This window comes from Trematomus bernacchii, unplaced genomic scaffold (assembly GCF_902827165.1).
Source record: "Trematomus bernacchii unplaced genomic scaffold, fTreBer1.1, whole genome shotgun sequence".
Taxonomy (NCBI): Eukaryota; Metazoa; Chordata; class Actinopteri; order Perciformes; family Nototheniidae; genus Trematomus; species Trematomus bernacchii.
Genome location: NW_022987609.1, coordinates 4081089 through 4106889, shown reverse-complemented (window position 1 = coordinate 4106889; position 25801 = coordinate 4081089). Strand labels below are relative to the sequence as shown.

Genomic DNA, 25801 nt, shown 5'->3' with positions numbered 1-25801 from the left:
AACCCACAAATATTCAATAGGCAAAGTGTAATTAACCTAAACAATAACTAGAGCCACAACGTGTACCATGGCTGCTAGAGGGCTGCATTTGAACGTAGAGAAATCAGACCTGTTGGTTTGCAACATTGCCCTGAATCATCCATCAAAAGAACAGACTGCCAGGTAGTATAGGAAGAGACAAACCTGAATAAATAGGTGTGTGTGTGTGTGTGTGTGTGTGTGTGTGTGTGTGTGTGTGTGTGTGTGTGTGTGTGTGTGTGTGTGTGTGTGTGTGTGTGTGTGTGTGTGTGTGTGTGTGTGTGTGTGTGTGTGTGTGTGTGTGTGTGTGTGTGTGTGTGTGTGTGTGTGTGTGTGTGTGTGTGTGTGTGTGTGTGTGTGTGTGTGTGTGTGTGTGTGTGTGTGTGTGTGTGTGTGTGTGTGTGTGTGTGTGTGTGTGTGTGTGTGTGTGTGTGTGTGTGTGTGTGTGTGTGTGTGTGTGTGTGTGGTATATTCCGTATTGTTCCCACACCACTTCACCCTCTGCCACTCTGGCTATCAGTGCCACACACTCGCTGTCAATCATATTCCCTGTGTGCATGTGAATAAGGGAGTGTGTGTGTTTGTGTGTCTAGATAACGGGTGGGCGGATTACACTCGTTCCAATTAAGCCAGGCCCCTGAGCGTTGAGTTAATTAGCTGAGGAGAGAGAGAGACACTGAAGTGCCAATTTACAGTGGAATGCCAATATATCTGTCTGTCTGTCTGTCAAAGATATATTCAGACACCCACACACATTCACACGCACGCAAACACACGTACACACACTCGGAGACGTTAAAAAACCCACATGCAGTTCAATACTTCCACACCTTTCCCCACACTATCTATTTTTTTGGCAACTAATCCTTCACACACACACACACACACACACACACACACACACACACACACACACACACACACACACACACACACACACACACACACACACGCAGTTCTATCAGTCTGTTTGGTCACACAATGTCAAAGCCCCTCAATTAGATCACATTGACATATTGACACGCTTCTCATTATCACTTCCATGTTAGAATCCAGCATTGAAAAAAACTTCTTATTTTTTATAAAAAACACATTTTTCTCTATTGAAGTCTCCACCATACATTTCTCTGTGTGACCTTATCATCGCGGGGGAAAACAGTAATTGTTTGTCCAACTGTTGCAGCTTTTACCCTTTAACTCACTGATAATCGCTGCTTGTAGTTTAATGATGAAAGACCTGAAGTCTGTTCCGTACCAATTATCAAAAGACACTCAAGGACAGAATCAAGTTTCTCAAATGTTGTAAGATAACCATAATTCCTCTACATCTGTCAGTGTAATGATCTGCATCACAAGCAGACTGTGAGCGATGAATAAAATATGTTGTTGCTGTCTGCAGCGTACAGCGGTGAAGGTTCCACTGATGTGGGATCTCGATCAATAGTCGAGGCTGTGTGCCAATATTCAGCAACTTTCATTATGAGATTTATGAGGACTCATGTCAGTCATACGATTGTGCAAAGACAATCAACTTCACCACAGATGGGAGGGCAGGACGGGCCAGATATATCTCCTGCTGAAGGGGAGCCTATCATAAAGTTCAATTTACAATGCATGTAAGGAGAAGTTCAATAACCAAGACATTAAATCAAACAAAATAAGCGAAAATAACAATCTACAGTAGATCTTATTAATAAAATGGAAGATCCACAAGGTTTACAGTTGTCCTCCAGAAACCTTATTATCCAACAGAAACAGCATAACTGGTGAATGTTTAATAAAAAAACCTCTCAAAAACAAAGTAATAGAGATACAATGTCCCCCGAGGGAAATGTTTACTTTATTTAACCCTACAGTTCTTGTTCCCTATGTGCGTTTAACGTTTTAGCGCTAATTAATCTTGAAAAGCTGCAAAGTATGTGCTATTCACCTACCTCTAACAAAACACTCATATTTGAAGTTCTTTAAGCTAATAGCTCAAGTTAAAATATAGGTGTTGTTTTCGGCAGAATGTATAGAACATGTGTGTGTGTGTGTGTGTGTGTGTGTGTGTGTGTGTGTGTGTGTGTGTGTGTGTGTGTGTGTGTGGTGTGTGTGTGTGTGTGTGTGTGTGTGTGTGTGTGTGTGTGTGTGTGTGTGTGGTGTGTGTGTGTGTGTGTGTGTGTGTGTGTGTGTGTGTGTGTGTGTGTGTGTGTGTGTGTGTGTGTGTGTGTGTGTGTGTGTGTGTGTGTGTGTGTGTGTTGTGTGTGTGTGTGTGTGTGTGTGTGTGTGTGTGTGTGTGTGTGTGTGTGTGTGTGTGTGTGTGTTGTGTGTGTGTGTGTGTGTGTGTGTGTGTGTGTGTGTGTGTGTGTGTGTGTGTGTGTGTGTGTGTGTGCGTGCGTGCGTGTGAGGATGAGACTGTGCTGCAGAAAGATTACAGTGTACGGCCCATAGGAGCAAACGTACAGACAAGAATAGAGGAACAATGACTCACTCACCTATAGAAATAACATAGGACACGGGGGAGCATTAGGTTCAGTGTGTGTGTGTGTCTTTGTGAGTGCAGGATAGTTCAATAGCAAAGCATTCTGTGAAAAGAAGGTCTGAGTCTTTTGTCTAGGTTGTTGTGGTTATGAGTGAGAGTGAGAGGAGAGGAGGGAAAAAGGGAGAGAAGGGCATCTGTACTTTTACTCCAGAGAGAGAACATGAGATACAGGAAGACAGCAGAAGAAGAAGAAGAGGAGGATGTGCTGCATATTTGTGATGTGCGAATCCTCCACTGGCTCCATTAGCACTCATCCCAAGCCTCCGCTCATCTGCCCATCCCTTTATCTTTCCCTCCATCAGCCCCCCGTCCCAATTCAATAAGAGGAGGAAATTACCCAGGATGCTTCCTGGCAGGGGTGGGGGGGAGGGGGGGGTGCAGACAAACGGGTGAGGAGTGAGAGGAGAGGAGACAAGAGGAGGTGAGAGAGATGGCAGGGCGGTGGCTCTGTCTGGAGGAAGGTGGAGAGGATGAGGAGGAGAGGATGAGGAGGGGGGGTGGATGTGCTTGGACAGGGTGAAAATAAAAATGAGAAAATGTGTAGGTGACAGCGGGATGAAAGGGGGAGGAGGGGGGGGAATCAGAGGGAATTAAAAAAGCAGAATGAGGTGGTTCATTATCGTTTATGGTCTCCCCCTCTCCCTCTCGCTGCCCATTATTTCAGAAGCTACCTCAGGAGGAAAGACATTTCATTATTTTTGGGAGGAGGGGTGTGTGTGTGTGTGTGTGCGCAAAGGGGAGATTGGGGGTTGGTCTATTATAATTACTAAAATACTTTTGAGAAGAAAGAAGGAAAAATCATACATTTGGATATGAAAGGATGAAGTAGTGACCTTTTGTCCAGGCTGAAAATAAAAAGCTGATCTACAGGAGAATCATTCGAGTAGTAGGGTAATAAGTGATATATTATTAATAAGTGAAACAAAATAGTGATTTTGCCTCATTCTTAAATTAACGCAGTCTTCCGTGCTAAGCATCTGAACTTCATTGACCGTGAAATAAATTAGTCTTTTCTTACATTAAGTCCAGTATCAGGATGTTAAGTGCGTTCTTTACAAATGGAGAAAAATGGGAAATAATCAACTGATCTCAAGGCCTCACACACTAACAAATCCACGTGGCAGATAGTTGCTATAGTAACATGTGAGCCTATTATTATGTGACAGTTATCAGGGAGTCTTTAACTGTATCATCGAGCCAGATGAGCTTTTTATAACCCAAAGTTGATCTCCCATGCATCAAGTTAATTAAACCCCATGATTCACCTGACAAGATATGCAATTCTCTCTTTGTACAAGTGCATTTTTCCTCTACTTTATGCACATCAAAGAAAGTTTGAGAATAATTAACTTCCATTTAAATCACAGCTACTATTAGTGGTCACTTTCAATATTTTACCAACCAGCTTGTTTTTGGGCAAAATTAGACCTCTAGTTGATCTAGGTAACTTGCCCAATTGTCTTATTAGGTCAATAGTCTTACTAGTTCCTCACTGCAGATAATATTCTATCTGACACGGTGTGATCCTGTAAAAATGAAAACACTAGAAACATCTTGTACAGAGCTAAGATGATACAAAGATCACACATGAAGTGCCCGCCGGTCTTGAAGCCCTCGGTATGGGTTTGCACCAGGGGCACGACCTTTATCACGTCTTATCCTCTCACCATCTGCCCCCAAACTCTCCAGTGTATACTGACCAATAACAGAGAAACACCATGGAAACAGCCCTGAAAGAAAAAAATCCCCTTGATGGTTTTTAAGTGCACAGCACACAACATGTGAAGTACAGTGAAAGCCTCGGACACTCACTGTTTCCATGAGACCCTTTTCCATGCACCCTCCTGAGTACTACGTGAAGACCCGAATCCTCCCCTGAAACTGCACCGAAACCAACACTAATGTGCACACAGAGAATGCAAGGAAGACCCTTAAATCGTGAACTACATTACATAAACTCCCAAGAAATCAGTAGTGACATAATCTAGACATACATAAAAACCTGTAAAATCTCCCTTTACGTAAGACGTAGACTTCTCTCTTTATAAACTGGTTTTAACGTTGGAAGATAACATTTCGAAAATGCGGAAAGTCTCTATTTTAACACCTTCAGCTAAATGTTGCAGTAATTATTTCAATTAATTTTGTATATTTTAAATTGTTAAATAACACTTGGACACAGAGAGACCATGTCCTATCTCACAATATTAACTAAAGTTAGAAGAACAAACAAACCTAACCAAAAACATAACCTCATAAGTGTATGTAAATATTAAAACATAATTACACCAATAAATAAGGCCTATTTAGAGAAAGCTTTAAATGCATTCAACCCTTGTCTTTTGCTAAAAGAGAGATCCAAATAAACAAACAACTAACTTCTCTCAAGCTATGCTGAATATTCTGTATTTTCTGTGTTACAGGAAGCGATAAGCATCATTATGAACACACACTGCTGCAATTCCCTCTGCACTCTGCATGGCCAATTACAGCGCAGTGTCACCCTCTGCCTATAGGTGGCAGGTTTGTCATGGAAATGTATGAGAGGGCGCACACACTCACACACACCTGCACATTCATGAGTATGTATAGTGGCAGGTGTGCATTTAAACCCTTTTATTATATACGTGTTCTAGTGTAAAGGTCAAAGTGCAACAGAAATGAAACTCTCTCTCCCTGAGGGCTCTATGTTTGTCCATGAAATATATTAAAACCAAATCTACAGCACCAGGAGATGTGAAACTGCGCTTTTTAATATAATGAATCCATATTTAAGATGCACTGAGAGAAATAATGTATTTTCAAGCCATGGCAGCTTGTGTGTTTAAAGGAGTTGGTTTATGTCAGTGAAGTTTTTATAAAAACTTTAGTGCAATTGCCACACATTTTTGTCCACATCCTTCTTCTGACCTAAAGTTTATAAATACCATAGGACAGCATATTCTCAGGACTTTTTTTATCATGATTTTTTCCAACATATCATCCAAACTCCTTTTTCTCTTTATCTAGTGAATGAGATGCTGCTTTTGGACAGTTGGTCCAAGTTGTGTCCAAATATGTTTTTTTGTTGTATTGAATGGAAAGAATAATACATTTGAATGAATTCATCAGCATCTGTGATGAGGCATTTTCTGCTCTGTTTTGACTTGTCTCCAACCATGGGAGATATATTTATGAAAATAATGTTTGATTATTCTCTGCAGGGTCACTGAAAATGTATGAGAGGAAACTATAAATTAAAGGGATTATTCTAATTACTAAGTACTGCTGATACATAATTAGCAATTAAGTGTTTGAATTTGATTTGATTTGTATTGTGGTGATAATGAAATCTGCTCTGATGACAGATAATAAAAGATAGTGGGCTAAAAAAACATTTGTATTATTTTAAATAGAATTCGTCCTTAGATACACCTAGCTAACACCAAAGCCGTCTAATACAATATCCCGGCAGTAAATCCTCTATCATAAAGGTTTTTATATTCAGTTTCTGTTAAAACTATTTCAGAAAGTTTTTTAATCCAACTCTGATAATTGTGTGTTATAGAGGTGTCTAGTTATTTATGATACCGTCATTGATAGATATGGTTTGGACAAAACAGCAGAGATATTGCAGAGTGCACTAGTAAGAGCAGATCAGCCTCTATTGATCCCCCAATGGTGTTGCAGCAGCTCAAGGACAGAAATATGTGCAAGCACATAGAGAAAGGTAAAAATGAAATAAATAATTTTAATAGGGCTGCGTCTAACAAGTATTTTCATTATCAATTATTCGACCTACTTTTTTCTCGAATAATAGTGTGGGCTAAAAAAAACACTCCATCCGATAATTCCCAGAGTTGGCAGATATCTTTCTGCTGATCAACTAATCGATGAGTCGACTTATCAGTGCAGCTCCAAATAAAAATTATTTAAATATCAATAACCACATGAAAGAGTCATTTAACTTAAAACTCCAATGCAATAAGTAGGCTATACCCACAGCAAGTGTTGTATTCGAACATCCTTTAAAAGCATTATTGTTCTTAGTCATATTTTCAGAAATACATTTATTTCTCTCCTTTCTAATGGAAACTGACATCTGGGTGTGCAGTACGGTCCATCTTTCTCCCTCTCTATCTCTCTCCCTCTCCCTCTGTGATGTCAGCAGCCGTGGCCCCGCCCCCTCGGGTTGCCACAGAGAGTCTTGAGGGTCCTGTTGTGTGCTCTCACTCCCTCCCTTCACACATACAGCAGGTTATAATGTCCGTTTCAAATAAACACTAAAGAAAAACCGGAGGGCGAATGAATAAACAATTAAACCAAACAGCGACAGCAAGAAAACACAAGACTGTGGAAAAAACGCGGGTGCTGGTGGTCGACTTTAATGTTTGAAATCTTGCACAAGTGAAGGTAAGAAGGCGTTTTCTGCGTGTTTTTATTATTTATTATGTCTGTGTATACCGTGAGTGCTGCTCCACTCTGTGTCCCTGCATGCTGGTGCTGAGTGCCCGCAGTGGAGGAGACACCGTGCTGCCGCTGGTGCCGCTGGACCCTCAACTGACAGGCTGTCAATTATCGAATCGAGCTAAATATAAGTAATATTGCACAGGTTTTCGCCACCGTGACACGCTTTGAATGTGGTTAAGTTGCCGGCTGGAGCTCCTCACTAAGTTATATTGTGTTGTTGTCATTGCTCCCCCTGCACCGGCTCCGTGCCTCACCGCCTGCTGCTCGTTAAAGCCCCGACGCTGCTCCCCGTGTGTGGGTCATTGTGCGGCTACAGCAGGCCGCTCCGTCCTGCGACAGTATGATTATCATTATCATTCATGGCCGTGTTTCTGCTGTAATGCGGAGTGCAGGACGCCAGCGTGCTCCTGACAGCCGCACATTGTTCTGGGGCTGCACGTGCGCGCGCGCCTTGAACGTCTGTCTGTGCGTGAGTAAGTGGTGACCGTGCGCGTGTGTTTACATATATCTGAGTGTCGTGTGTGTGTGGGTGATGCGGAATGACCAAGCACACGCACACTGTGAGGAACAATCGGTGGCGCGTGCCAAGCATTGAAACAGTGTCCTCTCATTTGAATGGACCATTGTGACGTGTGCTGGTTGGGCAGCATATGAGAAACAAAAACAATGTTAAACAGAGGTTTAGTTGTATCTGTCTGTCCGTTATTCCCAGTTGAAAAATAATATATGCCTAGAGTGGTCAACTTGAATGGGCAGAAACATTAGGGGAATGCTTATAACAGGATGACACATATTTTTCTGTCAGAATGTATTGCATAGGGGATTGTGAAACCTGTGTAACTATTTCTAGTTGTATTCATTTATCACACACCACCTGACACCTTGCTGCTCCTGGTTCATGTAAAGATTGTGAATACAGTCTCTTTTCTTTCACTGTGTGATAACTACAGCAATTTTAATAGCACTGCGTCATAAAATCCACATAGCTGAAGGTGTTTCATGATCCACTGCTACTGTCAATGAGAGACCCTCCGCAGGCAGGTCAGAGGTCAGGGATGGAGTCTGAGCAGCAGCACAGGTGCTGATTAGAATTCAGTGCCTTGCATAAGGGCCCTCAGAAGGGGCAGGGGTTTTCTAACTGAGAGGCTCGAGTAGACATCATCAAGCTGAAGGACGGACTCTTTGCACAGATGTGCTTACAGCAAGTTGAAGTATACTGTACACAGTGCAGGTTTCCATGGCAACGTCATACAGGAAACAGTTTTTCAGCTGTCCAAAGTTGCCATATGTTGTTTGAAAACCTAGTTTTCAACTTTGTCACTGCAAGAAGAAAATGAGTGTTCTGGTGGCAGCGTTTTAAAGTTATGAATTGGTTTAATGTTCAGATATTTCTCTTCCTGCTGGACACAGCAATGGGTATGAACACAAGGAACTGAATAAAGCTGTAGGGTCTACTTTCGGTGAGGAGGAGAGGCCTACACTGAGATTGAAATATGCTCATACCTTATCAGATATCCAGAGGAGCTGCAACGATTGGTTGACAAAATGATTGGTCGATCGACCCAAAAAATTATTGGGAATAATTTGATAAACGACTAATCAACTTTTGCATGCAAATGTTGCACACAATGCTGTTTTCAGCTTCTCGAATATGTACTTCTCTCTGTTCTATTTCTTATTATAGTGAATATCTTTGGGTTTTGGAATGACAAATCAAGACATTTAACTCACGAACATTGATATTTTCAGTTGAATTTGTGTATTTTACATTTGATCAATCAATAACTTAATCGTCAGAAAGCTGTAACCTATAACCTTTTTTATTATTGTAATTAACATATCTTGGGGCTTTTATGGGGGATACGTGGAAATAAAAAAAAGGTAGTATTGTGCATTGAGGTTACATGTATATTATATGTAGCATATTGGTTGCAGTCTAAGGGGTTAAGGTTATCTCAGATCTAACCCCCCTCCCCAAGCCTTCTGCCAGGGGATGTTAGGACTAGAGCCTCTTCCAGGATAAATCCTTCTGGAAGGGCCTGCTTAGCTCCTCTCTGCTCCAAAATAACTCCAGTTTTCCGACCTGACCTGCATGTGCTGGGGAGGAGGGTAGGGGAGGAAGGATAGCCTGTCCACTAATCCCCTCTTCCCCCTCATCCTCTCCCTCTGCCTTCTGGATGAGTTGGGTCCCTTTATTTCTGGAGTCTGTTGAACCTTGGGAAGGCTCTAGATGTTTGTCCTTACCCTTTATTGTTCGTTTCCATTTGGGAGATGCCTGCCTGTTTTTTGCTGTGTTCTTTAGAGGTCATGAGGGTCAGACACCTGCCTTTGTTTAGTCGCCTTCTTACTTTAGTGAGATTTGACATAGATGGACACAGCAGGACATCAAGCTGAGTACACCATGGATACATCAATATTTTGTGATTTGCTCATTAACCACCAAGTCTATTGCCATTCCTTGAATTTGTCTGATGTTTTGGCGTGGGTACCTTACAGCAGATATTACCAAATTTCATTGTCACTACAGTTTAATGTTTTTGTGTAACATTTTGTGTAAATGACCCTTCTTTGGATATTTTCAAATTGCAATTTTAGGACAGTCGCATGTTCTAATAAACACGCTGTATGCTGTTTTGTAGCTGGCAGGGTAAAGTCTTTTTAATGTCCAGTCCAAATGATTCTAACAATTGCATTCTCACATAAAGCTCCTTGTCATCATGTCTACATAGTTTCAGTGTTAGCTAATAGCTATAGCTGGTTGTTAGTGTTAGGAATGCCTTACTGACTTTCTAGGAATGTCTTCCTTTATGTGCATGTCTGTCCTCCCTGTCAACCTCTTTCTGGATAAACCCATCAGTTTTTTATTTTTTTAATCTTTGACTATCTCTACGTTTTTTTTCTTTCTGTCACTTATATACTTGTATGTTCATACATGTCTTTCTACAAGAAATCTGTATTTAAGTGGATTTCTAAGTGTTTTCTGCTAAACCACCATTCATGCTGTCTCGATTCAGTTCTAGCATGAGAAAGCACTTCAATTTGCTTTTAACAATAACCCTGTCGAGCTCCTCCTGCGGCGGCTCACAGTGAAGGAGGCAGCGTGTCTTCAGCTGTAGCTTTTGTGAAATGTCTTTGTAGAGAGTGGACGGCTGCAGTGAGCACTGCCGTTGTGCGTTGTTGCATTTTAACTCAAGACATTTGTATGCTAACCATCCTAAATCCACCCTGTCAACATTTCCACGTGATGATGTGAAGTATACAGTGGTCACAAGCAGAATCACTCTACAAGACCATTATATGTACAGTAGAGGAATTTGGAGTGAAATTGTCAGAGGGACATTCATGACTAATGTGATGACATTAGTACACGCTGACGCACATCAGAGAGGGATACATTAGTTGTACTGTCATACATTATAGGCATGGTCGACTATACATATCATTCTTAATATATATATATATATACTGTATATGTCCAGTAACACTTTTGATCCGCCTTCAGACAGAAAAAAATATAGATTTTTTTTCTATGTCTTTATATGGTTGGAAAATAGTCTTTGGTCCATTGATGCATTTTAGACATAAATAAACATTATTATTTTTTATCACAAAGACCAAAGACATGTTACTAAAGTCTTAGCTATTTTGTGAGAGACCAATGAAGACTTGAGATCAAAAGTATATATTTTTTACTCCTCCCCAAGTCCCCAAGCAAAACGCCTCATTTAAGCTGAGACCCTTTAAGGTGTTATTATACAGCAAGTGTCAGCGGCAAAGGAAGCAGGAGCAGAGAATAGAAAACATTTTAACCTGCTGGACTTGATGCATCTGTAGAGATTATTTTGGTAATGTTTCCTTCTTCAAACATTGTTCGTTGAAGGGAGAAAACGTTCAATAATTTCCGTTTTAAAGTCTCCGGCCATCATTAATTATGTGATTTTTATCTGACAAAAACATGGCTTTCAAACTCTTTGGTGTGCTATCTGTTTCAGAGTATTTACAAAAACAACATTTTTTCTTTTCTGCGTTAGTTTTGTACCGGTTTAGATTTTGGACAAAGACAGTTACTTTTAGTTTATGTTCGATATGTGGTGGGGTTAAAGGTGGGACATTTGGCAGCTTTATGCTGTGAAAGTCTCTTCGTCTGCTTGGCACACCTGCTCAGCCCATTGTGTGCTAACTCAGTGTTTGATTTGTAATGCCTGGGGCAGAGTGTAGCTCCATGCCCTTATAGTGGAACCATAAAACAAGGAGAGGTCGAGCGAAACACTTGTGAATGTAAATCCATTGCAGGTTGGATTTAAGTTACATGTTTTGAACCATTTCAGTTGCGTGAAATATGAATGCACAGTCAGGAAACTTTCTGAAATTCTGCATATTTGTTGAGTTTTCTTGACATTTGGATCTACTTCCTCCCACATCAGCATGGAGTAGTCTATCCTGTACAATGATTGATGTATTATGGAAACATTTTGAAAGATGAAAAGACAAATGTGTTCTTCTCAGTTGTTTATTATGTCTTTTCTCTTTCCACCCTCATATTTAAAGTGTTCAAAGCGCCCTGTAGTTTCTTTGTTTTTGCCATCGCAGTTTGATTTCCTTTCTTCCTCTCGATAATTCATTTTATTTGTTTAAAGGTCCCATGTCATGGCCGTTTCTACTGATCATAATTCCATTGTTGAGGTCTACTAAAATAGATTTATATTGTGCATCTTTTCCAAACTCACATTTGTTTCTCGTACAGCATCTCTGTATAGTATGTGTATTCACTCTCTGTCCTACACGGCTTGTTGGAGCTCCTGCCCCCCCCTCCCTGTGAGCCCAGTGGCCGTCTGCGAGACACAGCGAAACCCAGCCCGAACACACACACACCCGCAGCCTGGCAGGGAGTTTGTGTGTGTGCTTAGGCTGAGTTCCGCGGTGTCTCGCTGACCCCACACCAGGGAGACAGCTCACACTGTTCCGCTCCTCGCAGCAGCGAGCCTCGCAACGTCCCGCCGAGTGTGTGTGAGGATTGGAAGTCCACGGATTGGTCCAAACGTAACGGCTCGTAACGTAACTATGCCCAAATACGTCACTATACCCAAGAAGTAAACAATGGAAAAAGAGAAATCTCCAACGAGGCGTTTTGGGGCAGCATAGACATGTCTTTTCTGTGTTAGAGTTTTACTCGCTACAGGGTGTACTTTGAGGGTTTTTGACTCTGCAGACCGTTTACATGCATACAAACCTTCATAACACACAAGGGGACGGGTAATAACCGGAAAAGCATGACATGGGACCTTTAATAAAAGCTGAACAAAACCTAAACCTTCAGGCAGACGTGGGCGTTAATGTTGAAAGAGGTGGGGTTTTGTTCAACTGTTCACAGGTTTAAAGTATTTTAGAGTTCACAGCAAAGTCTCAGAGGATAAAACCATTCAGCAGCTCTGTGTTAAGAAAAAGTGAAAATATTTTTTTGCTCAAGTCACTTCACAGTTTAGTTTGAGCATGAACATGTTTCAGTTCGGATCTTCCTGACATGACTGTGGTTTTGAATTCGACATACACACTGATACACGTATCTCATTATGTACTATATGTTGCCTTTGGTTGTAGCACCATCACAAAGTTGGAATATCATTTGTGGTGTTAGTCACTTGCCTAATCAGGGAGCAGTGCCTAAGATTATGTAACGTTATTAACTGTGCATATTTTAGTAGGTAAAGCAAGGCTCTAAAGCCCCTGAAAACTTGGTTTCGAATCCTAAATGCTTCTTATGTTAGTGTTGTGTGTGTGGTTTCAATACATGTATTTACCCGGAAACATGAACAAACAGTCCAACAACTTCCATCAGATTCTGACTCGAATGTTTTAAGGAGAAATATTGCTATCATTTTCAGGCTCATACCTGTTAACACTTTTTGTGTGAAAAAAACTGATATTTTGGTCTGTTTGGTTTAAGTGTTCGGTCAGGGAATGACTGCAATGCACTGCACTTTCTCTTTTTCTCCGTCTATTTTTATATCTGTGACACCACAACCTTACTGAAGCCCTGACGGCTTGTTAAAGTTCACGGTTTACTGAAAACGGGCTGTTGGCATTTCTTGTGGAATGAGGGTTTTGATACCTTTACTGTATTTATAAACCTGATTGAAAATGAAAAAAGACATGGAAATCTCACTTTTCACGATATGGAAACTTTAAATCCTAAATGGAGCATAGTCTTTCTTGATATGACATTGTTTCCAGCTAAGCCTCGCCCATTTTAGACCAGTGTGAGGAGCAAACACACTGCAATACTAAAGCTGTTCTAACTGATTCATCAAATTGTTCATCATTGTATACAATACATCATTCAGTTATGAAAACAGCGCCTTAAAAACAGACAGTGTTCAGCTTCCAGCAGATAACCCAAGTTGTCGTATAATAGCGTCCTCAGGAGAAAATTGTCAATTATAAAGAATTTCGATGTTATTCTACAGTGGGTAACACAGGAAACGTTCCCATGTAATTACCTCGGCTGTTTGTCCCAGACTACTGCTGCCTGGCGGCCATGCTGCTGTGTGTGCTCAGTGCTCAACCACTGGAACCAGAGAGTCCCTGCAGAGATCAGCTTTATAATACAGCTGGAGCTGAACCCGTCTCCTCTACTGCTCCCTGAAGCCTACACACCCTCCAACTCTCTTCCTCTTCCGCCAGACGAGTATCTCTCCTCTACGACTTCTAATAATATGAACTGATAGCCGGATTTGTACATGAGGGAGCCTGGCTGTAGTAAAGATGGACAGCTCAATATGGCAACTGCTGATCTTTCTAGTCTGGAAGTCTAGAAGCAATTTAGTTCCTTTGAAATAAATGATACATAGGGAAAATGATTGCTATAATTTCAGTCACAGAGAGATATGGGTCAATTTGCAATTAAAGCAATACATCTGAATCCTTTGATTGAAGAGATGATACATTAACAACTGTTTAAGAGTCAGTTGAGTTTTGCCCACTACAGCTCTTAATAAGTCTAAAGCTCTTAAAGATAAATGGATCCAGCCACACAAATGGCCAAATTAGTTTAGTATAGCACTTCCTGATCCTTCCCAACTGTCAAAATGAAACACAATGTTAAACAAAACTTTGTGAAGAGAGCATTAGCCGCGTTCACACCGGAGTACTTTCACCGTACTTTTCGCGTTTTAGTTCCGTGAGTCGCGTTCACACCAAAAATCGTACTTAATCTCGGGTACTTTTACCCCCATTTTTAGAGCCAACTCAGAGAGCGTACTTTTCTGTGGGTGAAAAGTTCTCCAAAAGTGCCCCAGTGCTGATTGGCTGGGCGAATTGCAAACCACGCCCGTACAACTCTGAAAATGTTGTGTAGAGCCGCCATTGTTTTTCCTCGCTACAAAAACACAACGCTCCGTGCGTTGTGTTTGTTTTTGAAAGCAGTTATGGCAAGCATCAAGAAATGATGAGGAGGTGTCGGCGCTTCTGGAGATCTACGCAGAGGACGCGACCCAGGGAATGCACTGAAGCCAGTTCAGTAGCTTTCACTCGACCTGGGAATGTGCACAGCCCCACGGCACACCGGCTAAAAATAAAGAAACTCGGGCAGGACTACAAACGGCGGATTCAGTGGCCAACGATGACGACCACGACGAAGGTAAAATCAACTACATGCACTGGGGTTTTAATCTGCACAATAATGGTCTCAGATGTACTTTTATTTGCTCAGTAGATCAAGCTAGCCATGCTAGCCATAATAGGCTAACACCGGCCCCGAGCACACAGTACACACACACTGTAACTTTGTCTTGAAAGAACGTTGCGCATCGAACTGATGTTCACAATCATGTTTATTTCATAATATTCATCATATTTTATGTTTAACTTGCCTCAACAACATTAAACAAAGTTCAAGCATACATGAAGCACTCTTCAAAAAGGAACAATCCTCCGTGTTTGAACCTCTTAAATCGCTGCATAGCCGATTTATTTGGACTGGATTATCCCAGAGGGTCTAAACATTCTTTATAACACAGTTTCAGATTTGTGAAACCTTAATTCTATTTGTGAAAATACAAAAAACACATTCCTAGTATGTTGTAAAACTACATGGCGACTAAACTTGTATATTGTATATTGCTTATTTTCCCCTCTTAGGAAAGCGGACACGGGATGCGAATTTCTTTGACACCGCCCAGGCGTTGGAGGACCGGCGTGCCGTGGTGAATGAGTCGCTGCGTGGAGATCAGATGGTGCTGTTCACCAAGGCCCAGGAAACGGAGGACAAGATGCTCACCTCGATGGAGCGCCAGGCAGAAGTGTTCAAGCAGCAGATGGAGCGCCAGCAGCACCAGGATGAAGTGTGGGCGCTGCGCCATGAGGAAGCGTCGGCGCAGCGGCAGGATGAGCGACAAACTGCATTTAATAACAGTTTATTTGGTATAGTTTTTGTAAATACTGACACACGACACACAACGTTGCACTAAGGTGTGCATGCTGCTGAGAATATCCCTACACCTGGGACAGTTTATTTTATATTGTTATTACTGTTATGACTTTATTTTATATATAATGTTTACTGACATGTACAACTGACACTTTATTTACATTTAAAATTGTTCTATTTAATGTTATGTCTTGAGAGTGCAATAAAGAAAACCGACATGGCGATTAAGCTTATTTCTCCTGACACTTTATCTTTTGTGACCTGTGTAGCATCCTATACATCACATGTAAGTGATTATTCTGATACCATCATGTTTCATCGGTTATAAACTGGCAAAGCTTTATTTGTCATTTATTTATCATCAATGTTGCAACCTTGTGGGGGAATGGCAGGGGCACATACACAAATATGACAATTTATATCATTTTAAATATTATTTGACCTAAACTTTTAATTCCCCCCCATTTCACACAACACAACATGGAGTCCACTATGGGCCAAAACTAACATGTATGTTTGCATAGTGTTTATGGCAGACGGATGCAGTGGGTCTCAGGAAGATATATAATAAAGGTGGGTTTGCTGCTGAGACTCCCTACAGCTGGGAGTTTATTTTATATTGTTATTACTGTTATTATATAGTACAACTGACACTTTATTTTATATTGACAATGTTTACTGACATGTACAATTGACACTTTAGTTACATTTAAAATATTTCTATTTAATGTTATGTCTTGAGAGTGCAATAAAGAAAACCGACATGGCGATTAAACAGATCCTGTATCAGTTTTTCTTCTTCTCTTGTTTTGTAGCGGGTTGCAAACAACTTTAAGGTGCTTACCGCCACCTACTGTACTTGTAATCTTCCCTCAGGGAAAAGTACTCCGGTGTGAACGCGATCTGTACTAAGTACCCTGGGGTTAAAAGCGCCAGGGCTCTTAGTGCCGGAACTAAGTACAGGAAAGTACTTGGTGTGAACGCGGCTAATGAGAAGTGTTAAAAGAACTGCAGGAACTCAATGGATGCAGGTTAAAGTATCATTTTGTGTCAGTTCCCATTGTATTTGGCAGTGCTATGTATGCATAGTGCACATGTTGGCCTCTGTTGTTGGTTGGAGGTCTCTGGTTTAAAGTAATATTTGAGGTAGTGATGACTGGCAGCAGCTCTGCGGTGTTGCATATGTGTTGCAGGGTGAAACTAGCCTGGTCCAGCAGTGACCTTTGCCTGGACTAATCCATGCTATGTTTCCCTAGGATTGCTTCCTGCAGGGGAAAGGGGTTAATCGTCATGCTTGGGGCAGATTTGTGACTGACTGGATTAAGTGGGGCTCAGAGTGTCGGACACTCCACTAATCTCTGGTATCCATGCCCCTGCTGGCTTCTGGGGAGAGGCCGAGTGCCTGGCTGACTTCTCTGGCCCATGCACTGATGAGTTGGCTGGCTGACTGACTTATTTCCTGATTCCCCAAGTCAACGACTGATCCAACGATGATGGAGCGGTTGAGTTTTGGACAGCTGACCAATGAGAACCGCTGAAAGAATATGCACTTTGTTTTGTCCTTAGGTCGAGCCTGATGTACTCTGTACTCCACATTGGCCTTTTTATGAAGAAATATTTGTAGTGTCAGTTTTGATTTAACACTTTACAACAGTTCCCACTCCCTTTTCCCACTTTGTGAGTCAATGATTAGCTGTGAGCGCTCAGTGATTTAAGCCTTAGTTTTATTTAAGTGCTGAAGGTGTGTGTTGAATTCATTGTCACACATGTTGCTCTTTCTGCAGTTATTAATCACTGCTTGAGCCAAAAGCAACTGACTGGTGCAAAGTTGTTTAGTTCTTTGTATAATTGGCTGTTCTAGTAACCCTTTTTAGATTACAAGAATGGCAATATGATATTATTTAGCTTTCTTTTACCTGCTACCAAGCATAGAAACATAAACAGGATACATTAAAAGGTTGTAGAAGGCAACATGTTTGTTTCTGACAGGAAGTACAGTATATCATATTACAGCACTGATCCAAAAACAACAACTCAGAGAAGTAAAATCACAAACTGAGGCAAAGGCTTCCATGTTGGATTATCTCAGTCTGTAAAAAGTATTTCCTAACATGTTCACATTCCATGTTTTTCTTCAGAAGGAAAATGAGCCCAGATATCTGAAATAGTACCAACAGAAAACACAAAGTAGAATTGAGATAATAGTATATATTTGATATGTCTGCAAAGAGGAAACAACCCATGTTTTTATGTCCATTCAGATGCTGTTTTGAAAATGGCAGCTTGTGGGTTTTGAGTTGATTCAAAATACACAGTAACCTCTTCACAATACGGAGAAGTAACACAATGATAACACCCTGGCCACTGTATGGATTATACTTTGTTACTGTACATCGTCTGGTCAGTCAGTTACCATGGTGATAATTCAGAATATGCTGTCGATCCAGGTAGAGACACATGCAATATGTAACCATACTGCCTCTGTCCATGTTACCTGCAGCCTCACATCAGTTTTTTAGTGCTGCTTGTCTGTCTGAGCATAAAATCCGTCTCTGTGTAAATTGTCATTCACTCCTGCTTTTCACTCTCTGTGCAATTTAACACTTCAGCATGTGTCAGCCCTTCAACCAGATGGAAAAACCGGCATTTGAGCCGCCAGAGATGCAGACTACGAGCCAGTCACCCAACACAAGCACTGTTCCTCAATTTCTTGTAAGGAGATTAACTATTTAGTCTGTACGGTGTCTTAAAGTAGTGAAGATGGCCCACCACAAGTACCCAGAGCCCACTCTATTAAATATATAATGATAAGCAGCAAATCCTCAGATTTCACAAGCTAAAACCAGAGATACTTAATTCTAAATGTATTGCATTCTCTATCTCTCAGCCAGAATTCACAAATTACGAGTATTAACCACAGATATTTTCTAAACAATGGCCATTTTTAAAATAGCCTATGGTTCCAGCAATATGTTTGCTTTTTCTTCTTTTGGATATTCCCCAGATTCAATCAGTTTTGGCAGATTCTCTTAGGAAAAAGGGTTGGTATGTGAGCAAAAATAACTGCCAAATTTGGCTTTAGACACTACAGTGATCTTAAGCCTGAGCTGCTGTTCTTCTTTTCACCCAGCACCTCACCGCTGCCTGAAAATAATCAGCAGCATCTTGTGGTTGGAGATGTTGTTGTTATATCTGTGTGTGTTGTGTGCCTTGTGCTCCTGGACAGTGAGGGAGTTGCACCTTTGAAACCATCAGATCTTTAAAACCAGAGTTCAGTCACAGAGCATTGAGAATCTGACCAAATGAGCTCTGTGGAGAGATGGTATGTTCATAGCCTGCAGCTACTAATGGCGCGTTTCCACTACACGGCCTCGCTCGGCCCCGCTCGGTATGGCTGGGCCTCGTTAGGACTGGCTCACTTTATGGCGCATTTCCATTACAGTTTAGGAACTGGGGTAGTATCTATAGTAACGCAGTGTAGGCGGAGCCGTGACGTGATCTTCAATGAGAACCCCAGAAAAAACAACACAGCCGTTAGCTGTTAGCACTCAGAGCTCACAGCTCCTCATATATGTTCAGAAACTAGACAAAAGTTAAACAAGTACAAACCACAGACTGCCTGTGTCATGGTGAATACAGTCGCTGCTTTATTTATGTCTGTATAGGCCGTTGTTGTGAGTGTGGACGGTCGGAGCATATACTGCGTTAGCTTAGCCAATCTCCATTTAGAAAACACGCATTTTAAAAGGTTTTTCGCCTGCCGTCTGTCTGCAGACTTGACAAAGCATTAATTCATGGTTTTTACTAACCGGTATCAGTATGTTGTTACTTCGGCATCATTTTGAAACGTGTATTACAATTAAATCACGGTCAAATATGTCCATCTTGTTGTAGTTGTAGCCCCCTTGCCAGCGATGCTCTCTCTAGTTTAGCATACTCAGCCCGACTCAGCCTCGTTGTCTCTGGCCCTAGACCCGCGATTTTATGAGGCCAGAAAAACTGTGAATTAGGACCCGCCGGCCGGTACTAGGCCAAGTGGAAACGCAACCAAAGACGGGCCGCTGACGTCACAGCCCTCTTAAACCGTGCTCCGCGCTGTAGTGGAAACGCGCCATAACTCACTCACACACCCAACACACACTAGCACACATTTCAGTACACACACAGAGGCCAGGAGGCTTTTATATCCACATGAAGACACACAGACCCCCAGGCTAGGAGATTAATGGCCATCCTCTCAGATGTGTTGCAGGATTGCAGGTTAACACAATTAAGTACAAACTATTTGGAGTTACTTGTATTTAACTTGAGTATTTCCATTTTATACTACATTATACTTCTACTACACTCTCAAAGCAAATATTGTACTCTTGAAATTCAGAAAGTTGGTAGCTTTGCTGGCTTTTACGAAAAATAAAAACACAATCGGCTAAATAATGTATTTAAAACCGTCTTGGATAAGCTCAAAAATGCATCATCCAAAAGCCACAAGCAGAGCTGTTTTTAAGCTCTGAATAGAGTGTTCATATGATGAATTTATGATTATGTGAGTTATTGTATAAGGAAGAAAAATGCAGCATATACATTAATGCAGCAGCAAAAAGGATCTAAAACATCATATATTTTATAGTGAACATGGCTGAATAGATGTCGGGAGCTCCTCCTCTGACATCCTGATAAACTCTTTGACCTGTAAAATTAGATTTTGGTTACTTCAAGTGGATTTGATTTCACGGTAATAAGCAGAAAGAGGAAGGGAAAGATGGAGGGTTATATTTATAACTCTGTCCCCGGATCTGGGACTTTTTTATTGGTGATCATATGCCTCACAATATATCAAATCATGTTTACTTTTTTAAAATTGGTTTCTGATAACTTAAACTTAATTAGACTGGCAATAAAATGTTTGTTCATTCCCCTTTTTGCACATAAGTGGAAGTTATGTAATGTCACTCACCACCACAGTTGTAGCGATGCTGAGATATCAGTAGTCGTGCAGAACAGCAAATATTATGAGGGAATCGGAGATTTTAATATTCATTATTACCAAAACTTGACTGAAAGTAAATAGAGAAAGTTGCCTTCCTAAAATATACAGTTTTTAAAAAACGTATTATTGTGTAAATGACATACAAACATTCAGACATACAAACAATGAAAGAAGACTTGCATAGAAAACATTTTATCATGTCAATTATTGTGTATATATATATATATTAAAATGTTATCGAATTGAGTAATATAATACGTTTATTTTTTATAATATGATGGACTAATGTTAGGAGAAAGTAACCATGAAAGAGCTGCTGGCTTCAACCTTCAGTTAATATTGATTTATATTTCAGAACCGTGTACACACACACAGTCAGTGTATGTACTTGTACATGCATGCCACAGCTACACACACACACACACACACTGTGCTTATCTAATATCAAGACAAGGTCAGTAGGTCTGTGTGGAGATGAATCGAACAGCGATTCTCTATCTCTTCCGCTTTCTTTTTTCTCCCTCTCCTCGTCTCACACACACACACACACACACACACACACACACACACACACACACACACACACACACACACACACCCTATGAACCTATTCACATTACTTTAATCTACAAGAAGGTGTGTGTGTGTGTGTGTGTGTGTGTGTGTGTGTGTGTGTGTGTGTGTGTGTGTGTGTGTGTGTGTGTGTGTGTGTGTGTGTGTGTGTGTGTGTGTGTGTGTGTGTGTGTGTGTGTGTGTGTGTGTGTGTGTGTGTGTGTGTGTTGTGTGTGTGTGTGTGTGTGTGTGTGTGTGTGTGTGTGTGTGTGTGTGTGTGTGTGTGTGTGTGTGTGGTGCCCTGCTGTCTGTGGTTATATTTCTGGCCTGCACTTCCTTGTAACTTGGAAAGATAAGATTTACTGTGGGTTTAGAGTTGAGATTTAATTTACAATGAGACATTTATTATTTATTGCATGAAAAAAAGAATGGATTGAATTATCTGAATGTTTGGAGTTTCCTTTAGTTTGTTCCGATCCAGGGAGTACAGCAGGCCTTTAACTCTGTTGCGGTTTTATCCCCAAGATGTGTGTTTTTTATGTTTATTGGACAGAGTCAGTATTTGATTGTTATCCTGAGCGTAATGGACTTGACTCGTGTCTTCTTCGGTGATATACATACTGGACACGTGAAGAAAAATATAAATCCAAGCATTAGTACAACCTCAAATTTGGCTTTGATTTATTCTTTCTAACATTCATCTCCTGATACCACAAACTCCTGTGTTTTGTTCTTTTCCTTGAAATGTTCTGGGCGCCTTGAAAAAGGACGGATAAATATGGTTGTTACTTTTTCCCCTACATATAATGCAGAATTCATATCCGATCTGTGGTAGATGCAGATTCATTTTTTACTCTTGTGTGCTTTTTTGCTCAAATGTTTTCTTAAATATGATTAATAGCCGATTTCTTATTTACACTTGCAGCACTTACAGACATTGTTCTTCATTAGGAGTTGTGTTTTTGTCCACCTGATGATTGTACGTAAGACCAATGTTTACTCTCTGTTAGCTCTGTTTTTATGTTGTCCTGTTTTTAGCTACTTAATTCTCCACTAAGTTTCCTAACTAGTCTCTAAATGTGTGCGTCTGCTGTTTGATGCTGATCAGTCAGTGTTGAGTGGCTTTTTGCAGCTTTTTCTCTAAACACAACACAAAGAGATTAAACCAGAACAGTAAAGTTGTAGGGTCAGACAAAGAAAATGAACTGAAACGCAATTTAAAGCTCTATAAAGTTTAAGGGAGCTGCACATAGTAATTTTAAATCAGATGGGTCTTCATCTGAAGTATTAAACGGTGCATAACTCCACAAATAATTTATGTTCAAACAAAGTTCAGATGTGAGGTCTTTGTTTTCATAATTTCTTTCAGTACTAAGTAAAACGACATGAAGCTTGCCACACTCACACATTAGTGATCTCTGGGTAATGCAGAGATGAAACTCCTGAGCAGTGAGTGCTTAACACCAGAGGTACAGACAAAAAGAACAGACTGCCAGGTAGTATAGGAAGAGACAAACCTGAATAAATAGGTGTGTGTGTGTGTGTGTGTGTGTGTGTGTGTGTGTGTGTGTGTGTGTGTGTGTGTGTGTGTGTGTGTGTGTGTGTGTGTGTGTGTGTGTGTGTGTGTGTGTGTGTGTGTGTGTGTGTGTGTGTGTGTGTGTGTGTGTGTGTGTGTGTGTGTGTGTGTGTGTGTGTGTGTGTGTGTGTGTGTGTGTGTGTGTGTGTGTGTGTGTGTGTGTGTGTGTGTGTGTAGTGTGGATGTGTGTGTGTGTGTGTGTGTGTGTGTGTGTGTGTGTGTGTGTGTGCACTCAGTCAACAGCAGGCGGGATAACTGATTATATATCAGTTCTGTTTCTCTCTTTTCTTTACTGGACACACAGCCTAGACATAAGGATGGAGATCAGTCAAAACAGGAAGTGGAGAAGTGTGAGAAGAACCATCCAGTGTGGGAAATCCCCCAAAAATTCTGTCCCCCCTGTCTGAAGGCAGATGCAACAAATGATTATATAAAATCTTAATAGTTATAGCCTTGCTTTTCTTAATGTTGTTAAAGGAACACTGTTTTTGTGAGTTTGAGACCTAAATATAAATGAATATTCAAAATAAGCTTAAGTCAGTAATACTTAAACTTGTAGATCTACAAATTATTGAAATCTTGTGGAACCATCAGTGTTTCTAAAACTCTTCCACACATGTGACCAGTCACGGTCATCCTCCTGAACCCTCTTCCTCCCTGTCTCTGTTCAATGAAGGTCAGTGGCAGCTTATTGATTGTGGGCGGCCATCTCCTCTGCACTGCATACTGTACACGGCTTTTAACCTGAAAGACAGACAGACAGACAGACAGACAGACCCCAGCATACTGATGCTGACAGACAGTCTTTATAGCTGTCTGTCTGCCTTCACAGGCTTTCGTTCTTCAGATTTGCTCACTGTTTTGCCCTCTCACTGTTTATCAAACCGTCTTGTCGAATCACCGTCCGCTTCATTGCCTTTGTCTGCACGTTACCAATGGTGCTGCATCGTGTATTATTAGTGTATGTGTGTGTTTCAGTGGTGATACCCCCCACCCTTTCACAGACACACACCTCCTCCTCATGGCTGGTCGTCTCAGCGATCAATATTCTGCAGTGGAGCTCCTCGGCCTGCTCCGAGTCCCTGTTAATCCTTGCAGCATGGAAGTGTGTGTGTGTGTGTTTGTCCCCGGGCCGCTTCCCTCTTATCAATATCTTCACCTCTCCCTCCGTTCAGAAATTATCCTCTCCTCTTCCCCCCAGCCCTCATCGATCTCTGTGAGAGACGGATGCAATCAGAAGGAAGACGTTGCCGTTGGACTGAATACCAAGCGGCTGTCATGCCGACTGACTGGCAGTTAGCGTCTTACATTTTCCCGCATTTAAATCAAGTATAGGTCACATTGACGTGGAAAGGTGTTTTTTTTAAGCATGTCATGGCTGTTTGTTGCAGCTGTAGCTGTTATATTGTGGCACGCTCATATGCATTTCCATTGCTGCCTTACAGCAGGTGATAACTATGCTGACCTGAGTGCAGATGACTCACTAGAAAGCATTTTCTTTAAAGACTTATGTACCTGATTGAAATCCAAATCAATGTGCTTGTGATTTTGTATGTTCTCCATGTGTGGGCGTCAGTTTCGTCCACATAGGTGTGAGTGTGAATGGTTGTGCGTTTGGAGTGGGCGAAATGTAAGTCACGTTTATTGTGATATTGTAAAGTTTTAGAGCAATCAATTGAAAAACTGTTGATGTATGAATTAAAAATATGCCTTCAGCACTTCAGCTCATTGATTTACAATATTGCTCACAATGGGCTTATACACACAGAGAGAGAGATAGTAAAGATATAAATAACATAGCATAAAACTGTATCACTAAATCTCTGACAGGGATTTTTATGGGCTTGCAATGTATCGCCCAACCTTGTCTGTCTGCACACGTCCATGCATCCCATAAATAATATGCATTGCTTTGCTGGTTTCCATGGCGTTCTGTTGTTGGAGCTGTGATGAAGTTCTTTACCATGTTAAGGTTCTGGTTAATAAAGGGATTATTTGACATTTATAGAAATGCGTGTTCACTCTCTGGTAGAGAATTGGAGGAGAAGATGGATACAGCTCACATGTCAGTCTGTCAAATATAGGGCTTAGAACGCCACCAGAACGTTGTGTAAAAAAATTCAATTCATCATAATAAGGCGAAGTGTTCCTTTCACACTTTAGTTTTTGTTCTGATTATAGAAGCAAGATATGACTGTTGCTGTTAGTCAGCTTTAGAGATGCTTATATGTAGATTTTGTCACCTTTGGACAGAGCTAATTTAGGCTAAGACATGCTAACCAGCTACTAGCTTTAAGGAAAGTAACACAGTTTTCCAGAAGGCATAATAAGTGGTTTTCCCACAATATTGACATTTTCTTTTAATTTCTACTGCGCATACAGACATCACATGGTGGTTGATGATGTCATGGTGCTGAATATTGTCGTCCCTTTGACTCTGGATGTCCTCAAGCATTGTCACATTACAGCATTACCCTGCGATGTATGTGCATCACATCGGTTTACTATTGAGGGCTACAGTCTAATCTCTGATAAAGGATCCATGTTTGAAGTCCTTCCTGGATTTATGGGTATTCAAATCACTATGGCTTTGAATATTTTTGACTCTGTTTTTATTTGGTAAGCTGCGCTAAGTCTTCCTTATCCTTATAATGTTTCTTGTATTTATACTGATATCATTTAGACGAAGATAAATCTTTGGGTCAAAAAGGATAGGAACGAATGTTTTGTTTTTGATATACTATTGTGATTAACGGTCATAAATAAGATTTTAAGTGGTGACAAGCAAGATTGGGAGACACTAATTATGGATACAGAAACATTAGAACACTATATATGTGGATTTTGATATATTTGTATTTAATGCATATACTGTAATTGTTTTATGTGTGGGGGAAACTTCTGAAGCAATTGGAAACAGGACTCAGAGAGGCACGAGGAGAGCTGGAGCTTTGATGGCAAACACTGGTGGTTTATTTGGAGTTACGGCCGGAGAATTGACAAGACAGGTGGTGTGTCACGAGTTGACACAGCGGTTGCCAAACCAATTCTGAAGAACTCTTTCTGCAGCTCGAGGTTTTAACTAGTTCTGAGTGTAATAATCAACATTCTTCACCAGTGAGACTAAACAATTATGGACCCTGAATCTAACTAGAGCTCTCGTCCATAGAAAAGAATGTGCGCCAGGGAACCTACGTCCCTGAACAGTGAACTACCTCATGGCGGCTTGTGCTCTGTCATAGACTGGCAACAACAATGTGCCCAAGC

At 41.0% G+C, this 25801-nt stretch overlaps 1 protein-coding gene across 1 annotated transcript in view; it reads left to right on the top strand.

Moving 5' to 3' along the window:
* Positions 1-25801, top strand: part of LOC117483484 (nucleolar protein 4-like) — a 146975-nt gene that overhangs the window by 42928 nt on the left and 78246 nt on the right.